Raw genomic sequence first — 17888 nt, forward strand, 5'->3', positions numbered from 1 at the left:
GAGGTGGAGTCTTGCTCTGTTGCCCACGCTGGAGTACAGTGGTGCGATCTTGGCTCACTGCAACCTCTGTCTCCTGGGCTCAAGCGATTCTCCTGCCTCAGCCTCCTGAGTATCGAGGACTACACGAGAACATCACCATGGCCAGCTAATTTTTTGCATTTTTAGTAGAGATGGGGTTTCACCATGTTGGCCAGGCTGGTCTCAAACTCCTGACCTCAGGTGATCTGCCTGCCTTGGCCTCCCAAATTGCTGGGATTACAGGCATAAACCACCATGCCCAGCCTGGAAATGGCATATTTTAAAGGATGAGAGATAAATAGAAAAATAATGGCTGCACTGTAAGATTTACAAAATATTCTTTACTTGATTGAAGTAAGAAATCTTATAACTTTAGTTTTTGAGGGTTTTTTTGAGATCTTATAACTTTAATGTTAAGTTGGAGAAAATAGAATGACTATGAGAAAGAAAAGTAGCTCAGAGCAGTCTGGAAAATGTGAGGTATGTAAAATTTATTAGACCCAGAGTGACAGGGTCTAAGACATAACTCACATTCTCCCACCCATGTCTAGGGTTAATTGTTTAAAGCCATTTTCGTTTTTTCTTTCTTTCCCTGTAGTTTCCAGACTAGCTGACAAATTACCAAAAATGTTTGAGTTTTGTTTGTTTTTTTCTTTTCTTTTTTATTTTTGAGACAGGGTCTCACACTGTTGCCCAGGCTGGAGTGCAGTGGCACAATCTCGACTCGCTGCAACCTCTGCCTCCTGGGTTCAAGCAATTCTCTGCCTCAGCCACCTGAGTAGCTGGGATTATAGGCACAGGCCACCACGCCTGACTAATTTTTGTATTTTTAGTAGAGACAGTGTTTCACTATCTTGGCCAGGCTGGTCTTGAACTCCTGACCTTGTGATCCACCCACCTTGGCCTCCCAAAGTGCTAGGGTTACAGGTATGAGCTATTGCGCCCGGCCTTGTTTTTTTTTTTTTTTTTGATGAAGTCTAGCTGCAATGCCCAGGCTGGAGTACAATGGTGCAATCTCAACTCACTGCAACCTCTGCTTCCCAGGTTCAAGTGATTCACCTGCCTTAGCTTCCTGAATAGATGGGACTACACGTGGACACCACTATGCCTGGCTAATTTTTGTATTTTTAGTAGAGACGGGGTTTCATCATATTGGCCAGGCTGGTCTTGAACTCCTGACCTCAAGTGATCCTACCACCTCAGCCTCCCAAAATGCTAGGATTACAGGTCTTAGCCACAGTGCCTGTCCCAAATTACCTAAAATGTTACCACAAGTTGCACAATGTACTCTCATTCATTATCTTCATGTTCCTGGAATTTCTGATACAAAGAGCAACATATAGCCAATAAATAGCTTACATTATTTTAATAAACCAATGTAAATTCTTGGTAAGCAACTTAAGAACTGCTCCTTCTCTTTTCCTTTAAAAACCCACTTAAGGTGAGGTTTGGTGGCTCTTCCCTGTAATCCCAGCACTTTGAGAGGCTGAGGTGGGTAGACTGCTTGAGCCCAGGGGTTCAAGACCAGCCCGGGCAATATGGCGAAACCTTGACTCTACAAAAAATACAAAAATTAGCCAGGAGTGGCAGTGTGAGCCTGTAGTCCCAGCTACTTAGGAGGCTGAGGAGGGAGGATTGCTTGAGCCCGGCAGGTCAAGGCTGCAGTGGGCTATGATCATGCCACTGCACTCCAGCTTGGACGACAGCAAAACACTGTCTCAATAAAAACCCAAAAAACAAAACAAAACCAATTATAACTGCTTCTAGTTGGAGCATATATTCAAGGAAACTTAAATCTATGTCTTCAGGGTTGCAGTTCTCAAACTTGGCTCAAAGAAACTTTCCACTGCGAAAATAAGTAACTCTGGTTACACAATGGCTCATGCCTGTAATCCCAGCATTTTGAGAGGCTGAATTGGGAGGATTGCTTGAGCTCAGGAGTTCAAGACTAGCCTGGGCAACAGGGTGAAAACCAGTCTCTACAAATAATTTTAAAAATTAGGTGGTTATGGTGGCTCACATCTGAGATCCCAACTACTGGGGAGGTTGAGGTAGGAGGATCACTTGATCTCACAGAGGCTGTAGTGAGCTGAGATCATGCCACTACAATTCAGCCTGGGCAATGGAGAAAGGCCTTGTCTCAATGTTTTAAAAAAAGAAAAAGAAAATAACTCCAAATATGAATTGTTGGAACTTTAAAATAGTCTCAGCCAAGGAATGTGGTTACAACGCTTGAGTCATAAAAACAGGCAGCTATAACCTAGGCAGCTGTAACCTTTGTTTCTCTGATTATAGATTAGACTTATTCTTTACCTACATGGTTTTGTAAAATGTTGTAAATAACTAAAGAGCTCTAGGGGAAGATTATTTATTTATTTATTTTATTTTTGAGACAGGATCTCGCTTTGTCACTCAGGCTGGAGTGCAGTGGTGCAATCTCGGCTCATTGTAACCTCTGCCTCCCAGAGGGAGTCTATCCCAGCCCTTCTTCATGGAGCTCACCTGGGCCTCACCCCGCCTCATCTCCACATTTCTACTGAGTATAAAGAGATACCCCGCTTATTTGTCTGACTTTGGAATCTTCACTTCTGGCCTACAGCCATCCTGGGTTCTGCCCCCTTTTGTACAAGCCTTTTTCTTCTTAGGAAAATGATCAGGTTCTGCCCATAAAAGTATCCAACCTGAAAAGGAGGTGAAGAGAGAGTGCCTCATGGAAAATTGTAAAAACACATTTCTTTGTATTCAAATACTTCCAGGACCTCACTTTGGCAGCAAACCTACTCTGGGTTAGACTCCAGCATCCTTAGCCTTTTTGTGCCATGGACCTCTTTGGTATCTGAGGAAGCCTATGGACTTCTCAGAATAGATTTTTTAAGTGCACAAAATAAAATACAGAGAGCAATGAAATAAATTACAGTATATCAAAAATTTATGGAAATATTTGTGATATTACATGATATGCTTTATTGGCACATTAAATAACAAGAGCCAAAGTTGGGTCTAATTACTATAATTTTGAGGCAATGATGAGCAAAAATGATATCTCAAGATGCCTGCAACAGCTGCAGTGTAATATGAAAATATCTGTGATTTCTGTTGGTAACAAAGTAACAGGTGCTGCTAACACTAATGAGGTTTGTTCCTAGCAACATTCACCATAGAAGGAAAAGCTAAATTTCAATTAAAGTTTAGAGAAAATCAAGATGTGATCTCCCTCCTTCCCATCTTTCCCAATTTTTTGTTTTGTTTTGTTTTTTAGACATGGTCTTGCTCTGTTGCCAAGGCTGGAGTACAGTGGCACAGTCATGGCTCACTGCAGCCTCAAGCTCCTGGGCTCAAGCAATCCTCCTGCCTCACACACCTGGCTAATTCGTTTCTGTTTTTTTGTTTTTGTTTTAAGTAGAGATGAGGTCTTGCCTCCCTCTCAGGTACTGTCATACCTACTGGCATGTGACTGAAGGCAGTGTCTCTGGCCCCAGCTGAAGGACCATAGCCAGCAAATGGGCTCATGCACCTTGGACTATTGCTCCTAGGGGTCGCCTATGCCATTCAGCCAAGGGGACAACAGTGCCTGCTGGCCCGGCTGAGCTCCAGCCAGGCTTCCCCTACCACTGACTCTCTTCTGTTTTTCCCAGCAGGAAGGGCCCAGCCTCACCTATGTGACCTGCACCGCGCCCCACCCCCAGACCAGCTGACGCTCCCCTCTTCTAGACTTGTAAATCTATGGCCACTGGTATCCGGCTGCCTGCCCTCCCTGCTTCCCCCAGGTCCCTTCAGAGGGTCCTGGGCTTTCTAACTGCCCAGAGGGGACTCTGGCACTCCCTCCAGCCATCTATCCCTTTTAGCTTCACCTTCCTGGTTCAAGCAGTGTTTGTAGTTTATCAGGCCTGGTGGCTGTTGCATAGGGCTCTCCAAGATGAGGGGTGGCCCTGGAGAGTAGGTTGGAAGACAGTGTGACCAGAGAAGAGGGACTCCCAAGGGGGCTGAGCATCGGTCTGAACTGTGGGTGTACTGCCTTGGTACCATGTGAGAGGCCAGCATGTGTAGGGTGGGGAGGGCTGCCGCAGCCCCCAGGCAGTACCTGTGAAGCCCCAGCTCCTCCCTCTATCTTCTGCCCCTTTCCCTTCCAGCCCCTTTTCCAGGAACCTTGCCACATATGCACCTGCGTTCTCTACTCCCTGGCCCTCCTACCACTGCTGCGGCATGGCTGTGCGCTTGACTTGCCTTACCAGCTCTCTCCTTGCTTTTCTCTCTCCCATTTTTTTTCTGCTTTCTCTCCAACTGCTAGCCAATTGGGTCAAGCAAGTCCATCCCAACCTGACAGCCCCAGGCCCCTCTTCCACCTCTAAACAGATCCCTCCTCAGAGACTTCCCTTTCCAAGCCTGCAAGTCCCCAGCCCCCTTCATCTGTGATGGTCTGTCGTAGTGGTGAGCTGACACATCCAGGCATGACCGTTGGTGAAAACTTCTGTCCACTCCGTGGTACACCCCTGCCCTGTTCTATAAATACTAATATATATGTATATACACACACACACACACACCCCTACACATGGCTAACCACCTGGCCTCTAGCACTAGGAATCAGTCACCATGCTGTCCTTGTGGCTCAACTACAAGAGAACACTGTCCCCCAACAATTCCCATCCAAAGTGTGCCACCTCCAGTGAGCCTCCCTGTCATGCCTGGTCTGTAAACAGCCAGTCCCCCGCCATCCCTCCTGCCCCCCCCACCCCGACAAGCATGGGGGTGCTGTGAAAACAGCCGCATGGCCTTAGAGTCTCCACCTGCTGTCGCTTGGCTGAGAATAAAACCCATTTCTGTATGACTGTATGACAGGGAATGTGTCCTCTGCGGTTGTGTTCTCTGTGGAGCTCAGGGGAGTGGAAGGGCCAAGCCATTACTAGGGTGCAGTTGGGAGCAGTGAAAAGGCCCTATTTTTTCCAAGGGACACTTTTCCTGGAAAGCCCATGGAGCTTAGCCCACTCTCATCCTGTGAAGCCGGCTCTGGCCAGTAGGGGGCAGAGCCATGAACTTAGCCAGGAGGGAGCCTGCAGGGCAGCTGGCACTCTGGAGGGACAGACAGAACAGGCCACCAGGCACAGACAGGCAAGGGAGGCAGGGGGATAAAATGAAAGACACCTGGGCTAGATGGAAGTCAGTGCCCTTGGATGCTGGCACCTGCCTTCCCTCCCACCGCTAGATCAGGCTTCTGAGCCTATGGACCGTCAGGGCCCCACTGTCCCCCCATAGGCTCCGTGGCAGTCCCTGTGGAATCCCCCAGGTGTCATCAGGCAGCATACAGGTAACACACCTGGAAGGTCCCCAACAACACAGCTGGACATGCGCAGACACTCTGGGGCTGGCGGTTCAGTTGCACAAACTCCAGGACCCAATGAGGGAAACAGGAACATACCAGGCCAAGCAGTGTAGGGCTAATCATATTTATTACAAAATAAAAAGCAAAACAAACAGGAGTTGCATCACCATGGAGCCATGACCCCATCTCTGCCTCCTTCCTCTGTCCTATGCTATCAATAAGTAAGTTTCAATATCACTAAGTAATACAAAATTAGCCAGGTGTGGTGGTGCATGCCTGTAATCCCAGCTGCTCAGGAGGCTGAGGCAGAAGAATCGATTGAAGCTGGGAGACAGAGGTTGCAGTGAGCCAAGATCGTGCCATTGTACTCCAGCCTGGGCAACAAGAGCAAAACTGTCTCTAAAATATTATAAAATAAAATAAAAATTTTAAAAATGTTTCCCAGCCCCAAATAATTAGAACCTCCTTCCCATATGCCAGCTCCAACCTCTGCTATGATACAAAGGGAGGCCCAACCACCAGAATACACAAAATGTTACACAGATACAGTATGTACACTGGGGAATGGGGACCACCCCAGCAGCGCATGCCCCCACCTGGTCTACATTAGCCCCATTGTCCTGCCTCAGCTGCCTCTCTGAGTAAGAAGGTGGGAGCCCCCACTGAGGGAAAAATTGCTTTGGTGAGAGTTAAGGAGGCCATCAGGCCCCTCCAAACAAGCCAATTCTATGAGCCTCCGACTCTTAAATAACAATAATCATCATCCAGAAATTTAAGGAGTCAGCCCTGGCCAAGGTGGCAAAAGGTCTGTATGTTTGCCTCCCATTAGACAGGGGTCTTATTTTGCTACTGTAACGGTAAAGGGGTGACTGGGAAGGGGTGGCAGGGACATAATGGGAGTGGAGCCTTCAGCCCCACACTTCTCCAGGCTTTGCTGACCAGTGGCCTGCTTTATTTTTTTTTTTTTTAATTTTTATCCTGACTTTTTTTAATGCCATAACTTCTTTTCATAACTTTTTTCCATAACTTTGTATATACCATAACTTAACTTTTTAAATCCCATATTTTATCCCATAACTTTTTTTAATCCCATAACTTCTTTTTTAATCCCATTCGTTTTTTTTTTTAATCTCATAATTTTTATTTTTTAATTTAATGGCCTGCTTTTAGATTATGGTGATCTTCAACTCATCTGCACCTGTCTCCCACCATTAGACAGAGGTCTTACGCTTGCTACTGTAAAGGTAAAGTGGTGGCTGGGAAGGCGTGGTAGGGACATGGTGGGGCAGAGCCTCCAGTCCCACTTCTCCAGGCTTTGCTGACAGTGGCCGGCTTTTAGATGACTGTAATCCTCACCTCATCATTTTCATCCATCCAGTACAAAAAAGGAATGCAGGGGCTGCTGCCCAAGCCTAGGCACTCCTGGGGGTTCTAAATCTCACAAAGCAGCTCATGATCTGCTGTCAGTGAGGCTGTCGCAGGGAGAACCCTCCCCCGCCTCTCCTTGTGCAGGCTCCATGCTACTGGCAAGGCTCACCTTGAAAAGATCTTTGAACAGAGGGAGGCAGGGTGCTGTGCAGGAGCCCTCCCTGCTCCTGCGTGCCCAGCCTGCCCAACGGCTCTACTCACCACTCTGCCTGTTGGCAGCCCCAAGCTCCTGGGGAGCTGGGGCTCCTGGGGCAGGCTCATCAGCAGGGTTCTGCGCAGCTGCCAGGAATCTGCCACTCCACTCGTTGCAGTAGCCCACAAATTGCAACACCAGCTCCAGCAGCTTTACCTGGAGGGAGGGGTGCTCAGCTACTGTACCTCTGCCTGTGCCTGAGCCCATCCCCACCCCCACCCCCACCTCCACCCTACATAGATGTTCCATGCCCTACCTTCATCTCCTTGTCCTGGATCAGCCTGCTGATACACTCCTTCTCCTGGTGCTGCTCCTTCAGTACCGCCCTCTGGCTCTGGCACAGTGCGATGTACTCTCCTGCAGGAGGACAGACCTCAGACGCTGGGGCCCCTCTGACTGATGTGCAGCTCCTCTTGCAGTGCCCTGGCTTCCCACTCACCGATGGTGTCTGTCTCTCCAAGCAGCTGAATGCAGCGATGTTCCAGTTCCTCGACCCTCTCCTCCAGGCCCACCTTCTCTTGCATGAGCTCCATAATGTGGCTCTGGAGCCAAAATAATGAGGTTACATCTCAGCAGTGACCTGCCTGCCCCGACCCTTCTTGGCCCATGCCAGGAAAGACTCATTCATCTGCATCTTCTCCATGGCCGCCTGCAGGGCCCAGTGGGTCTCCCCACATGGAATTGCCCCCAGTTCCTAGGGCTGGGGCTGCCACCTCAGGCTTCTTGTGGGCGGAGGCCAGTAGATGAGCCAGGTGCTGGCAGTGTACTACTTGCTCCTTCAGCTGCCCACCTAGCAGTGCCTGCTTCTCCTCAGCACTAGCTACAGCTGAGCTGAAAAATGCCACCTGCAGGGAAGAGGTGTGCATTCTTGTAGGGGGATACACAGGACAAACAGGGCAGGGAGGTGGAGAGCAGCCTCCACCTTCCCTTAGGGCCTCAGAGGGTGTACCTGTTAGTCACAGGTGAAATGGTGTCTGACCACTGGCTCCCAGAAACGGGGTGAGGGGCCAGAGAAATCAGAAGGCTGGGAAACCAAGAGGAGAAGGGGATCTGGGAGGGACCACAGAGCAAGGCAGGAAAGGTGGGGCAGGGGGAGTCAGGCTCACCATGGCCTCCTGGTTCTCCAAGTCCTCCAGATGTTCAGCATGGGCTGAGGCACCCCCTCCTCCTCACTGTCTAGTCTATCTCTTGTTGGGGTGGCCAGAGGGGTCCTCAAAAAACCCAACAAGGGTAGAGTGGGTCAACCTCTGCCCCCACCCTCACTGTGTAGCCCTGGGCCAGGCCCTCCTCAGGGGAGAATAAGCAGGTATTATTTTTATTTTTTGCCCTCCCCAGGGGAGAATAAGCAGCTATTATTTTTATTTTTTTAAGAGCCAAGGTCTTGCTATGTTGCCCAGGTACAGTCTCACTACCAACAGCACAAAAGTTCTCACCTGCTCCACTTCTGACCTGAGGCAGTTCACCCTCCTTAGGCAACCTGGTGGTCCCCTGCTCCCAGAAGGTCACCATAGTGATGGCGAACTTGGTGTGGACACCCAGTCAGCACAATGATCGGCTGTTCTAAAGGTCTCTTCTAACTCCTCAATCCTACACTGCTAACAGTTCCCCCTTCCTCCTGGGCCTCTCTCCTCTTCCTGTGAGCACTCTCTGGTACTTTCCCCAGGGAGAGCCATGAGGCTTAACTGGGCCTGAGGCTGTCGGTTCTGTTGGCTAACAGCTTCCAGGCACTCCTAAAGAGGCAGGAAAGAGACTGAGAAGGAGGTTGGCAGGTCATCCCCCTCAGGGCCTCACCCTCAGAACTCCCTTACCTGGGTCTTCCGCAACTCTTGGCAGGCTATCTTGGCCACTGCTTTGCTTTGAGCTTGCTGCTGCAGATGGTCCATGACCTGGGTCTGCAACAGCAACTGGTTGTGCAGCCACTCCTTCTCAGAAGTCAGCTGCTGGTAGGTGGCCACCTGCTACTGATAGGCGGCCACATACTGCTGCAGGTGACCCAGGTACTGGTCTTCTGCCACTGCAGACTCTGAGCCTCTTGGCTCTTCAGCTCCATCTGCAGAAAGACCTGAGGTGTGAGGACAGGTGGTGGGTGGCCCATAAATAGGGTGGCAAGGTCACTGTGGGGCTCTGTTGCCTACCCAGGCCCCTAGCCCCTTGCTTCAGGACTAAGAGACTGCCTCCCTTGCCCAGAGCCCCATGCCTCCTTCCCCAGCCACAAATCTCACACCCTTCTTCCCACCATTTAAACTGTAGGCCACAGACTGGTGGAAAAGCAGAGGGAGCCAACCACCAACTGCTAAGTGTGCTACATGGCTAATGCTTTCCACGTATTATCTCATTTAATCCTCAGCACCTCTGCAAAGAAGGTGCAAACATCCTTTTTAAGTTAAAGAAACCGAGACTTAGAGATGCAAAGTAGTTGAATGGTGACCAGTGGAGACGAGGCCGGAATTCTAGTTTGAATCTAAGGAGCCTCTTATAACACTATCTCTTTCCCTATGATTGGGGGGCTCCATGCCTCTAGCTGGAATGATGATGTCCAGACCTGGGAAGAGCTCACTGCTAAAAGTCAGATGGCAGGAAGCAAGAAACAGTCACAGGACTGCCCTGGAGGGTGCTGGGGTCACCTGTCCCCCAGGTTGGAGCTGCCTCTGGCCTCCCACCTCCCCTCCCCAGAGCCCGGTGCCTGCCTCCCAGCCCTTCCTGGATGGGGCAGGGTTACCATCTCCTTCAGCTCATCCAGCTACTTTCCCAGCTCCCTCTTTACGTGCTGCTCCGACTGCAGCGCGCTGGTGATCTCCATGTTCTTGTTAGTCTGTACAGACAGAAGAAATCAGCAGCTACCCACTACAGCTGGAGACCCCAGAACTTGGTGTCTGCCTCCCATGGCACCGGGAAGGGTGAAGGCAGGTTAGAAAAATTATTCCCTCTTCGCCACAGCTATCAGACCAGGGCTCTGGTTCACAGGTGCCTTCAGAAGTACCATCCCACATGAGGGTGCCCCATTTTATGGGTGGGAAAAGAAAGGCTGGGAGGGCTAGGGAGGACGGCAGCCTCCCCAAATGGGGTCACACACCAGCTTTATGAATCCGCTCTGCAGCTCGACCAGCTCCTCTTTGTGCTCATGGTTCTGGGACAGCATGTGACTGATGGTGTTGCAGACATTCTGCGTGATCTCCAGGGTTTACCTAGGCGACTCCATCTGCTCCCCACAGAGCTCAGCCGCCCACTCTAATTCTAGCAACCCTCTCCTTCTGTTCCTGGTTCAAGTGACTGAAGCGCTCATTTTCTTGCACCTGGGTTTGGAGCTGTCCTGCCAGACTTTCCAGCTCCTTCTGCCTCTGCTTGTAGCTGTTGCACTACCTTAGAGGGCCCTGCTGGGAGTTCCAGGGGCAGGATTCAGCTAAGAAAGGAAGCAGACAATAAAGGCCTCTGGATTCTTTTTTTTTTTTTTTTTTTTTTTTTTTTCTTTTTGTTTTTTCCTTTTTGTGGAGAATGGGGTCTCGCTATATTGCCCAGGCAGGTCTCGAACTTCTGGGCTCAAGCTATCATCCCACCTCTGCTTCCCTAAGAGCTGGGATTACAGGCATGAGCCACAGTGCCCAGCCGGCCTCTGGATTCTTAAAAAAAAGACCCTCCTCTTGGTCCACAGCTCCTCTCAGGCTCCCCAAACTTGGCCTCTCTGCTCTATCACTTTCTGATAGAGACATCTGTGGGTGGCTGACAATGGGCACTCCTCCCTCTTTGCTGATGAGGACACTGAGGTTCATGGAGATTACCAGACTTGCCATCTCCTGGCACAGACCTCTTTCCCTCTATCCCAAAGCCCTCCATCCACCACCTTCCTGGGGCATTCTAAGCCACTCTTCCAGCCCTCTAACACCAGTACTGCTGCTGGGCCATCCCAGCCCCAGCTTACCCATCTGGTTCCTCAGTTCAGCCAAGCTCATCTCTAGCTCCTGTACCTGACTCACGCTCTCCTCCCTCAATGTGTGCACCTGTCCAAAGTACAGGGGAAAGGGCCCTGAAGAGAGGAGCTGGTGGCTGGCTGGACAGGCTACCATCTCCGTCTCTGACCCAACCTCCACACAGCCCAGACCCATGACAAGCTCTGGCTGTAGTCCTCCCATTTTATAGATGCCAAGAAAGATCGAGTGACCTATCTAAAGTGGGGGGCTGAAGGGTCAGGTCTCACCTGCTCTGACATCTGCTATATCCTCTGCCGCCACATGGCACTCTCTTCTTTCAGATTTTCAGCATACTTGTCTCTCTCCATTTGTAATTATCTAACTGACTCTATTACCTGCAAGAATGGGCACAGAAGCTAGGAAGGACTGTCACTGGTCCTCACCAGCTCCTGGCCACCTGGGGTCATCTTCCTTCCACATCCCTCCCCTGCAAAGCCTCACCTGTCCCAGGTATGCTTCCAGCTGTGCCCACTCCTCCGTGGCCTGCTGTAACTGCTGGTTAGCATCAGGGGCTTCACACCAGTTTGAAAACTGGATGGTGAAGAGCAAGAAGTTTAGATCTGGGGAGCCCATGCCATTCCACACAGTGCCCCCTAAAAGGGCTAGGGCTAGGCTCAATGTACAACTCAGTCAATACAACTCTATTGTCAAGTTTCTTTGGTTTAGGAATAAAAAAATTAAATAATTTGAAAAAGATCTCAGGCTGGACGTGGTGGCTCCTGCCTGAATCCCAACACTTTGGGATGCTGAGGCAGGTGGATCACTTGAGCTCAGGAGTTCAAGACCAGCCTGGGCAACATGGCAAAGCCCCATCTCTACAAATACAAAAATTAGCCAGGCGTGGTGGTGTGCACCTGTAGTCCCAGTTACTTGAGAAGCTGAGGCAGGAGGATCACTTGAGTAGAGGCTGCAATGAGCCGAGATCACACCACTGCACTCCAGCCTCAGTGACAGAGCGAGACCCATCCCCCCACAAAAAAAGATCTCGATTCTCTATTATTACCATGGAATAGCGAAAGTGTTGGCTTGAACCTCAGAAGAAAATAAACAGACTCAATAACTAGCCATATTAATGTAACCTATAAAGTAATGGTTTCCATCCATGATGCTTAAAAAAGAAAAAAATGTTTTTAAGCCCTAACCCTAAGATTCTGATTCCCCAGGTCTATGGCAGGGCCCCAATTTGTAGATTTTTAGCAGTTTCTAGAGGATTCTATGGCAGGACCAGAACAAAGACCCAAATTTTCCAACTCTTGGCTGGAGCCTCCCCATACCCTGCATGATCCCTAGACCATAGCCCCAGGTGAATGGGGCTCCAACCAATACCCCCCCAGGGCTGCAGCCAATCGCCTGTTGAAGCAGGAGTTCAGTCACCTGTAATTTCTTTTGCAGCTTTTCCAAGTTAAGCTGCATGCCAGCCTTCTCAGTCACTAGGACTCAAAGCTTCTTTTCCAATTCTGATTTCTCCTGCTTCAGGTCCTTATTGCTTTGGTTATGGCCAGAGGCAGTAGAGAAAGGAATGAACGAAGAACAGAAAGGACAGCTTTGGTGATCAACCCTCTACCCTTGCCCTACAACCACAGAACCATGGCACTGGAAGGAACCCCAGGAATCAAAAGTCACAGTTGGCAGGCCAGAAAGAAAACATGAGTTGCCCAAGGCCACACAATGAGTCACCAGCACTAGAGCTTAGCTGTGCATGCGTGCAAACCTGTATGACCACTTCACCATGATTACCTGTACCCCCTCAACCTCCCAGCATATCACTCATGCTAAGGGCCCCCAGACCTCCCATCCCACCTTCCCCCATGCTACCTGTTCTTGTATAACTCCAGCCTGAGAGCATCTCTCTTTTTGGTTAACTCCTTGTTGTCCTGCAAATACAGACCAAAGATTAAGTCAGGATACAGCAGGCAGAGGAGCAGTTGGCCGACCAGTAACAATAGCTACAATAACTATTCCACAGTAACACTTCCTCACTCTAAATCACACTTGACATTTTTTGAAGGCATTTCCAAGCACATGGACTCATTTGTTTTCAAAAGAAGTTAGTAACATGGAAGGGACAGGGAAAGAGATCAAATTTATAGCTGACTAACAGAGGCCCAGAGAGATCAGATAATATTGCTATTGTTTTACCATTACTACAACCACTGTTTGAAGCTTTATTGAGTGCTTCAACAGGCACCATGTTAACAATCCCATTTAATCCTCACAACCACCATGAGATAGCTACTATTATTACCTCTATGGTGTAGATGAAAAGCATGGAGTATTAAAGTATTAGAGCTTAAGTGCTTGCCCAATATCACTCAGGCAGAGCTGGGATTTGAACACCCAAGTATATCTGATTCTCTAAGCCCATTTGTTCACTGGGGGTGAGGGCACAGATAGGAAGGACAAAGTTAATCTTTTGTTCACTTTTTAAAAGGATGATACATTCATATAGTCCAAAACTCAGACGGTACAGAAGGGAAATATCTCCCAGCCACTCTGTTTCTCTCTCCTGAGTTTTTTGTGTTTTATTTTATTTATTTATTTTTTATTTTACTTAAAGTTCTGGGATATATGTGCTGAATGTGCAGATTTTTATATAGGTATACATGTGCCACGGTGGTTTGCTGCACCTATCAACCTGTCATCTAGGTTTTATGCCCGTATGCATTAGTTATTTATCCTAATGCTCTCCTTCCCCTCGAGTTTTTTATTAATCCTTCCAGACATGTTTTACGTGTATTATCATAGTATGTATGTACGTACACACACACACGTTCCCTCTCTCTACACAAATGGTAACATACTAAACTACTCTTCTGTACCTTCACAGTACAAGTACCATATTCCCTACCTAGGATTTGGCAAAGGCCACAGCCAGGTAAGGGCAGGGCAAGCACTTGGCCTGGGAGCTCTGTGTCCAGTGCTTGTTCCCCATAGCACCCCCAACTCACCCACAGCAGCTGACTCAAACACAGCAGGGTTTGTTAGGCTGCCTCTAACAAACACACAGAAAAGCAGCGAGAAATGGCCCATGCTGCCTTCTGGGCAGGACACTCCATCCTGCAGAAGGGACCTTTAGGCTCACTCCTCCATCTGAGAAGCCAGGCTGCCAGCGGACGGGGCAAGTGGTTGGAATCACCCTGTCTGCCTTCTTCTGCTGTGTGGTGAAAGCAAGGAGAGCCCACTCCAACTCTCCCACATGCTGCCAGGAATACTGCAGGCTGCTGGCCAGATCTTCAGACTCTCCTGGAATGAGAGAGGTTAAGATGGAGCCCAAAGGACTCCCCCTAAAGGCCTGTCAAAGTGCCAGGTTGAAGGATGATGGGGTGCCCAGATTCCCACCTTCTTTCTGCCTGGAAGCATGCTGCCTGTGAGCCAGGGCTGTCTGTAACTGAGCTTTCTCTGATACGAGGCTTCCTGCAGTCTGAATGTGCACCTTTGGGAGAAAAGCCAAGCAAGTGCTGAAAGAAGAGGAAAGAAACGTTCTCCAGAGGACAGGAGGGAAATTCACACCCTCCACTCACCTGTAACTGCTCCCTTAGGGCTCCCTGCTTTTGGTGGCATTCTTTCTTTTCCTATAGGAAGAGGAAGATAGAGCTCTTACTGGGGGAGGCAGAGATGGCACAGCAAGGAACATGCCCCCAGAAAGCTAACAATGCCCTAGGGTAGTTCCACCCACGGGACCAAGTTATCAGGGAACTTATGGGGATGGGGTGGAATCTGGGGGTGAGTCTTCTTCCCCAGGCTGGGAGTGAGCGAGACGAAACTGAGGCCTCTACAAAATTCAGCAGTCTGGGTGCCCCCCAAACCCAGCAGTCAAGTTGTGAGCAAAGAGTTAATTCTTCCAACTGATCCACAATTTCTTGGTTCTGTTTTTTCCTGTGGGGAGAGTCAAAGGAAGAGGACTGAGGGTGGCCCCTTGACTCTATTCCCCAAACCAGGAAGGGGTAGGCAGGGGCCAGGAATGGATTTTAAAGGCAAAGTTCTCAGACCCAATGGAAACATGAACTGGTAAACTCTCCTCAAGCTCCCAAAGAAAGGGGATTTGGGTCTTTGTTTGTTTTGGCCCATAGCCACAGGACTGAAAGTCTGAATCTGGATTCTCTCAAAGGGACAGTAACATAAACCTCTACAGATGAAGTTTGAGAAAAGCCCACCCTTCTGCCAGCTTGTGATTTAGAAAGGTGCATTCATTCAACAAACGTTTACTCAGCACATACCGGCCAGGTATGGTTATTAATCACAGGGATGTAAGATGGAAAAAGACAGGAGCCCTTGGCCTTGAGGTTTACATTCAAGTGGGCCTTTAAACCTTCGACTCTCAGAGTTAACAAAGGCCTTTGATATTCTCTAACTCTATCTCCTCAAGAAATGCAAGCCCAAGGAGGAGAGGCAGCTTGTCCAGAATCAAAGAGCAAATTAAGAACTGAGTCAGGGCAGAAACACAGGGCTCCTGACAACCAGTCAGGCTAGCACTTCCCTGAGAGGCAACAATCCCAGGCACTCAAAGTACCCCAGGTTGAGATGATATGAGGAAGATTCAAGCCATCAAATTAAGTTTCCCAAGATCTGTTCCACAGAAGATGGGCAGATCGCACTCCAGAGACCACTGACTGAAGAGCACTCTGGTCCCAGAACCATAGAGAATTCAAATATGAGGTGGAGAACTCAGAAAAAAAATGCTAAACTCTCTGGAGAGTAGAAGCCTGGGAGAAAACCAAACCAAACTCATTCTTCTATTGCCACCCAAAGACACTGTCAATGTTTTGAACTCACATGGGAAGTGTGGGCTTTTCACCCTGCCAATGTCTATGTTAAGGGAGTAAGGCAGCCTGAAACCTCTTGCTCCTAGGTCCCATAGTTCCCATTCCCCTTCCAGCTGGAAACTTATGCTGCGACCAGGGGAACCAGAAAGAGGGTGAGAACACTTAGGGGACTGGGTCCTAAGATCAAAGGCTGGTCTCGTGGCAGTACTAATAGTTCCTAGAGAGACTGTGAGGTCACTATGTTTCACTCCTCACTGGGGTGGTGGGAGATCGGCGTGATGCCTGAGTCACTACTTCAAGATGGGGGAGGGGGTGCAGGGCCAGGACCCAGGTCCTTGGAGATGTGAGCCCAAAGACCCCAGGGAGGTCAGGCTTGGGGCGGCAGGAAGTGAGAACTGAGTATGGAGCAGGGAGCCCGAGGAGTCACCCACCCAAAGTCACCCTGGGGCAACTGGTGAGGACAGGAGCTAGGCTGCTGAGGGGGCAGGGCTGGCTGACAAGATTTTGGTGGGTGGAGCCCAGAGGCACTGAGGGGCCTAGCCCAGTGTGTCTCAGGAGTGGCACAGACTCTGGCAGCAGTCCTGCCATTGGAGGGGGCCTGAGCCTGGGTTGGGGGGGGCCACAATGTGGTGCATTTTACCTTTTTGTTGGTTGTAGCCAATTTGCTGTCAGGTTTCTTTGGACATCGAAGGGCAGGGAAAGAGGCGAAATTGTGGCCACATCAGTATGATCCTGGCAACGACTGCTAAACACCTCCAGTTGCCTACCATACAGCTGTGTGACTGAGCCAGAAGAGGTGTAATCAGGGTCACTCTAGAATGCAGAATAGGGGTGTGGTCTTAATGCTTTAAGCCCATTGGTCAATGAGAAAGATGAAAGGGAAAGGGCTGTGGCCAGGCAGCAGCATCCAGAGGGACCAGTGGCCTCACAAGCAAAGCTGACCATGCAACCTCTGTCTTCGCCCACTGTGGGGAGGGACAGGACCAGCTTTCACTTTAAAAACTTCAAAAAATAAACTTTAAAAATAATGTGTGTGTATACCTTATGCATGTCTATGTGTGTGTGTATATACCTGTTCCTCCGGAGCTGTCCTCATTATCAGCTTCTATGCCAGGCCTATGATTTTGGCCTTTATTTTTCATCTTTAAATGGAGTATAAATGACATTACCTCAATTGAGATACAAATCCTATAAAAATGGAAAAATTCATAGCATGCTTGATGATTAATGAAGCAGACTATATTATTCAACATTCCAATGAGATAAAATAATCAAAATGATTTCTCTTTTTTGGAAAAAGTTTCTCTTATTCTCCTACATGACTGTTAAGATTTTTTTAAAAAACTAGAAACATGCCTAATTGTCTTTAAAAACACAAAGCTTTTGGGCCAAGGATGGTGGCTCATGCCTGTAATCCCAGCACTTTGGGAAGCTGAGGTGGGTAGATGACCTGACATCAGGAGTTTGAGATCAGCCTGGCCAATATGGTGAAACTCCATCTCTACTAAAAATACAAAAACTAGCCAAGCATGGTGGCGGACACCTGTAATTTCAGGAGGCTGAGGCAGGAGAATTGCTTGAACCCAGGACGCGGAGGTTGCAGTAAACCAAGATCACGCCACTGCACCTCAGCCTGGGCAGCAAAGTGAGACATCATCTCAAAAAAATAAGCAAAATAAATAAATAAAAACACAAAGCTTTCTATTTAATAAGCACTCAAAGCTCTTTACCAGTTTAAAACAAATGCAAGGCCCTTCTAAAGTAAGGCTAAATGTTAAGTGATAGGGGAGAGAAAAAGGACATAAATAACTCCTAGTCTCATGGGGTTAATCACTAAATCCTATTTTTCTAGAATCACCTGGAATCTCTAAGCCTTGAAAATAAAACTGAATTTCTCACTCAGTACTTGGCTATGACTTGCAATCACGAAAACCAAGAATTGTGTTATATCACTGTGTATTGCTTGTTATCTGAATTCTACACTAGGCTGGGATCAAGAATTGAATCTTGCATGATTTGCTCCATAATCTGTGTGCTTCTTATCCCAGACCAAACTAAGCTTTTCATAGAGTTTTACAACTTATAGTTGGTATATAAAAGTGGTTCTCAAAAATATAGTCTCTCAACCAGCAATACCTAAGAACTTTTTATAAATGCAAATTCTCAGACTCCCCTGCTGCCCCAGCCTGATGAATCAGAAA

At 48.6% G+C, this 17888-nt stretch overlaps 1 pseudogene; it reads right to left on the reverse strand.

Moving 5' to 3' along the window:
• Positions 1–6488: 6488 nt before the first annotated feature.
• On the reverse strand, positions 6489–16783 carry LOC116554921 (annotated as a pseudogene).
• Positions 16784–17888: the final 1105 nt, after the last annotated feature.

The sequence above is a fragment of the Sapajus apella genome, unplaced genomic scaffold, assembly GCF_009761245.1.
Source record: "Sapajus apella isolate SASKATOON/1434 unplaced genomic scaffold, GSC_monkey_1.0 scaffold2, whole genome shotgun sequence".
NCBI lineage: Eukaryota > Metazoa > Chordata > Mammalia > Primates > Cebidae > Sapajus > Sapajus apella.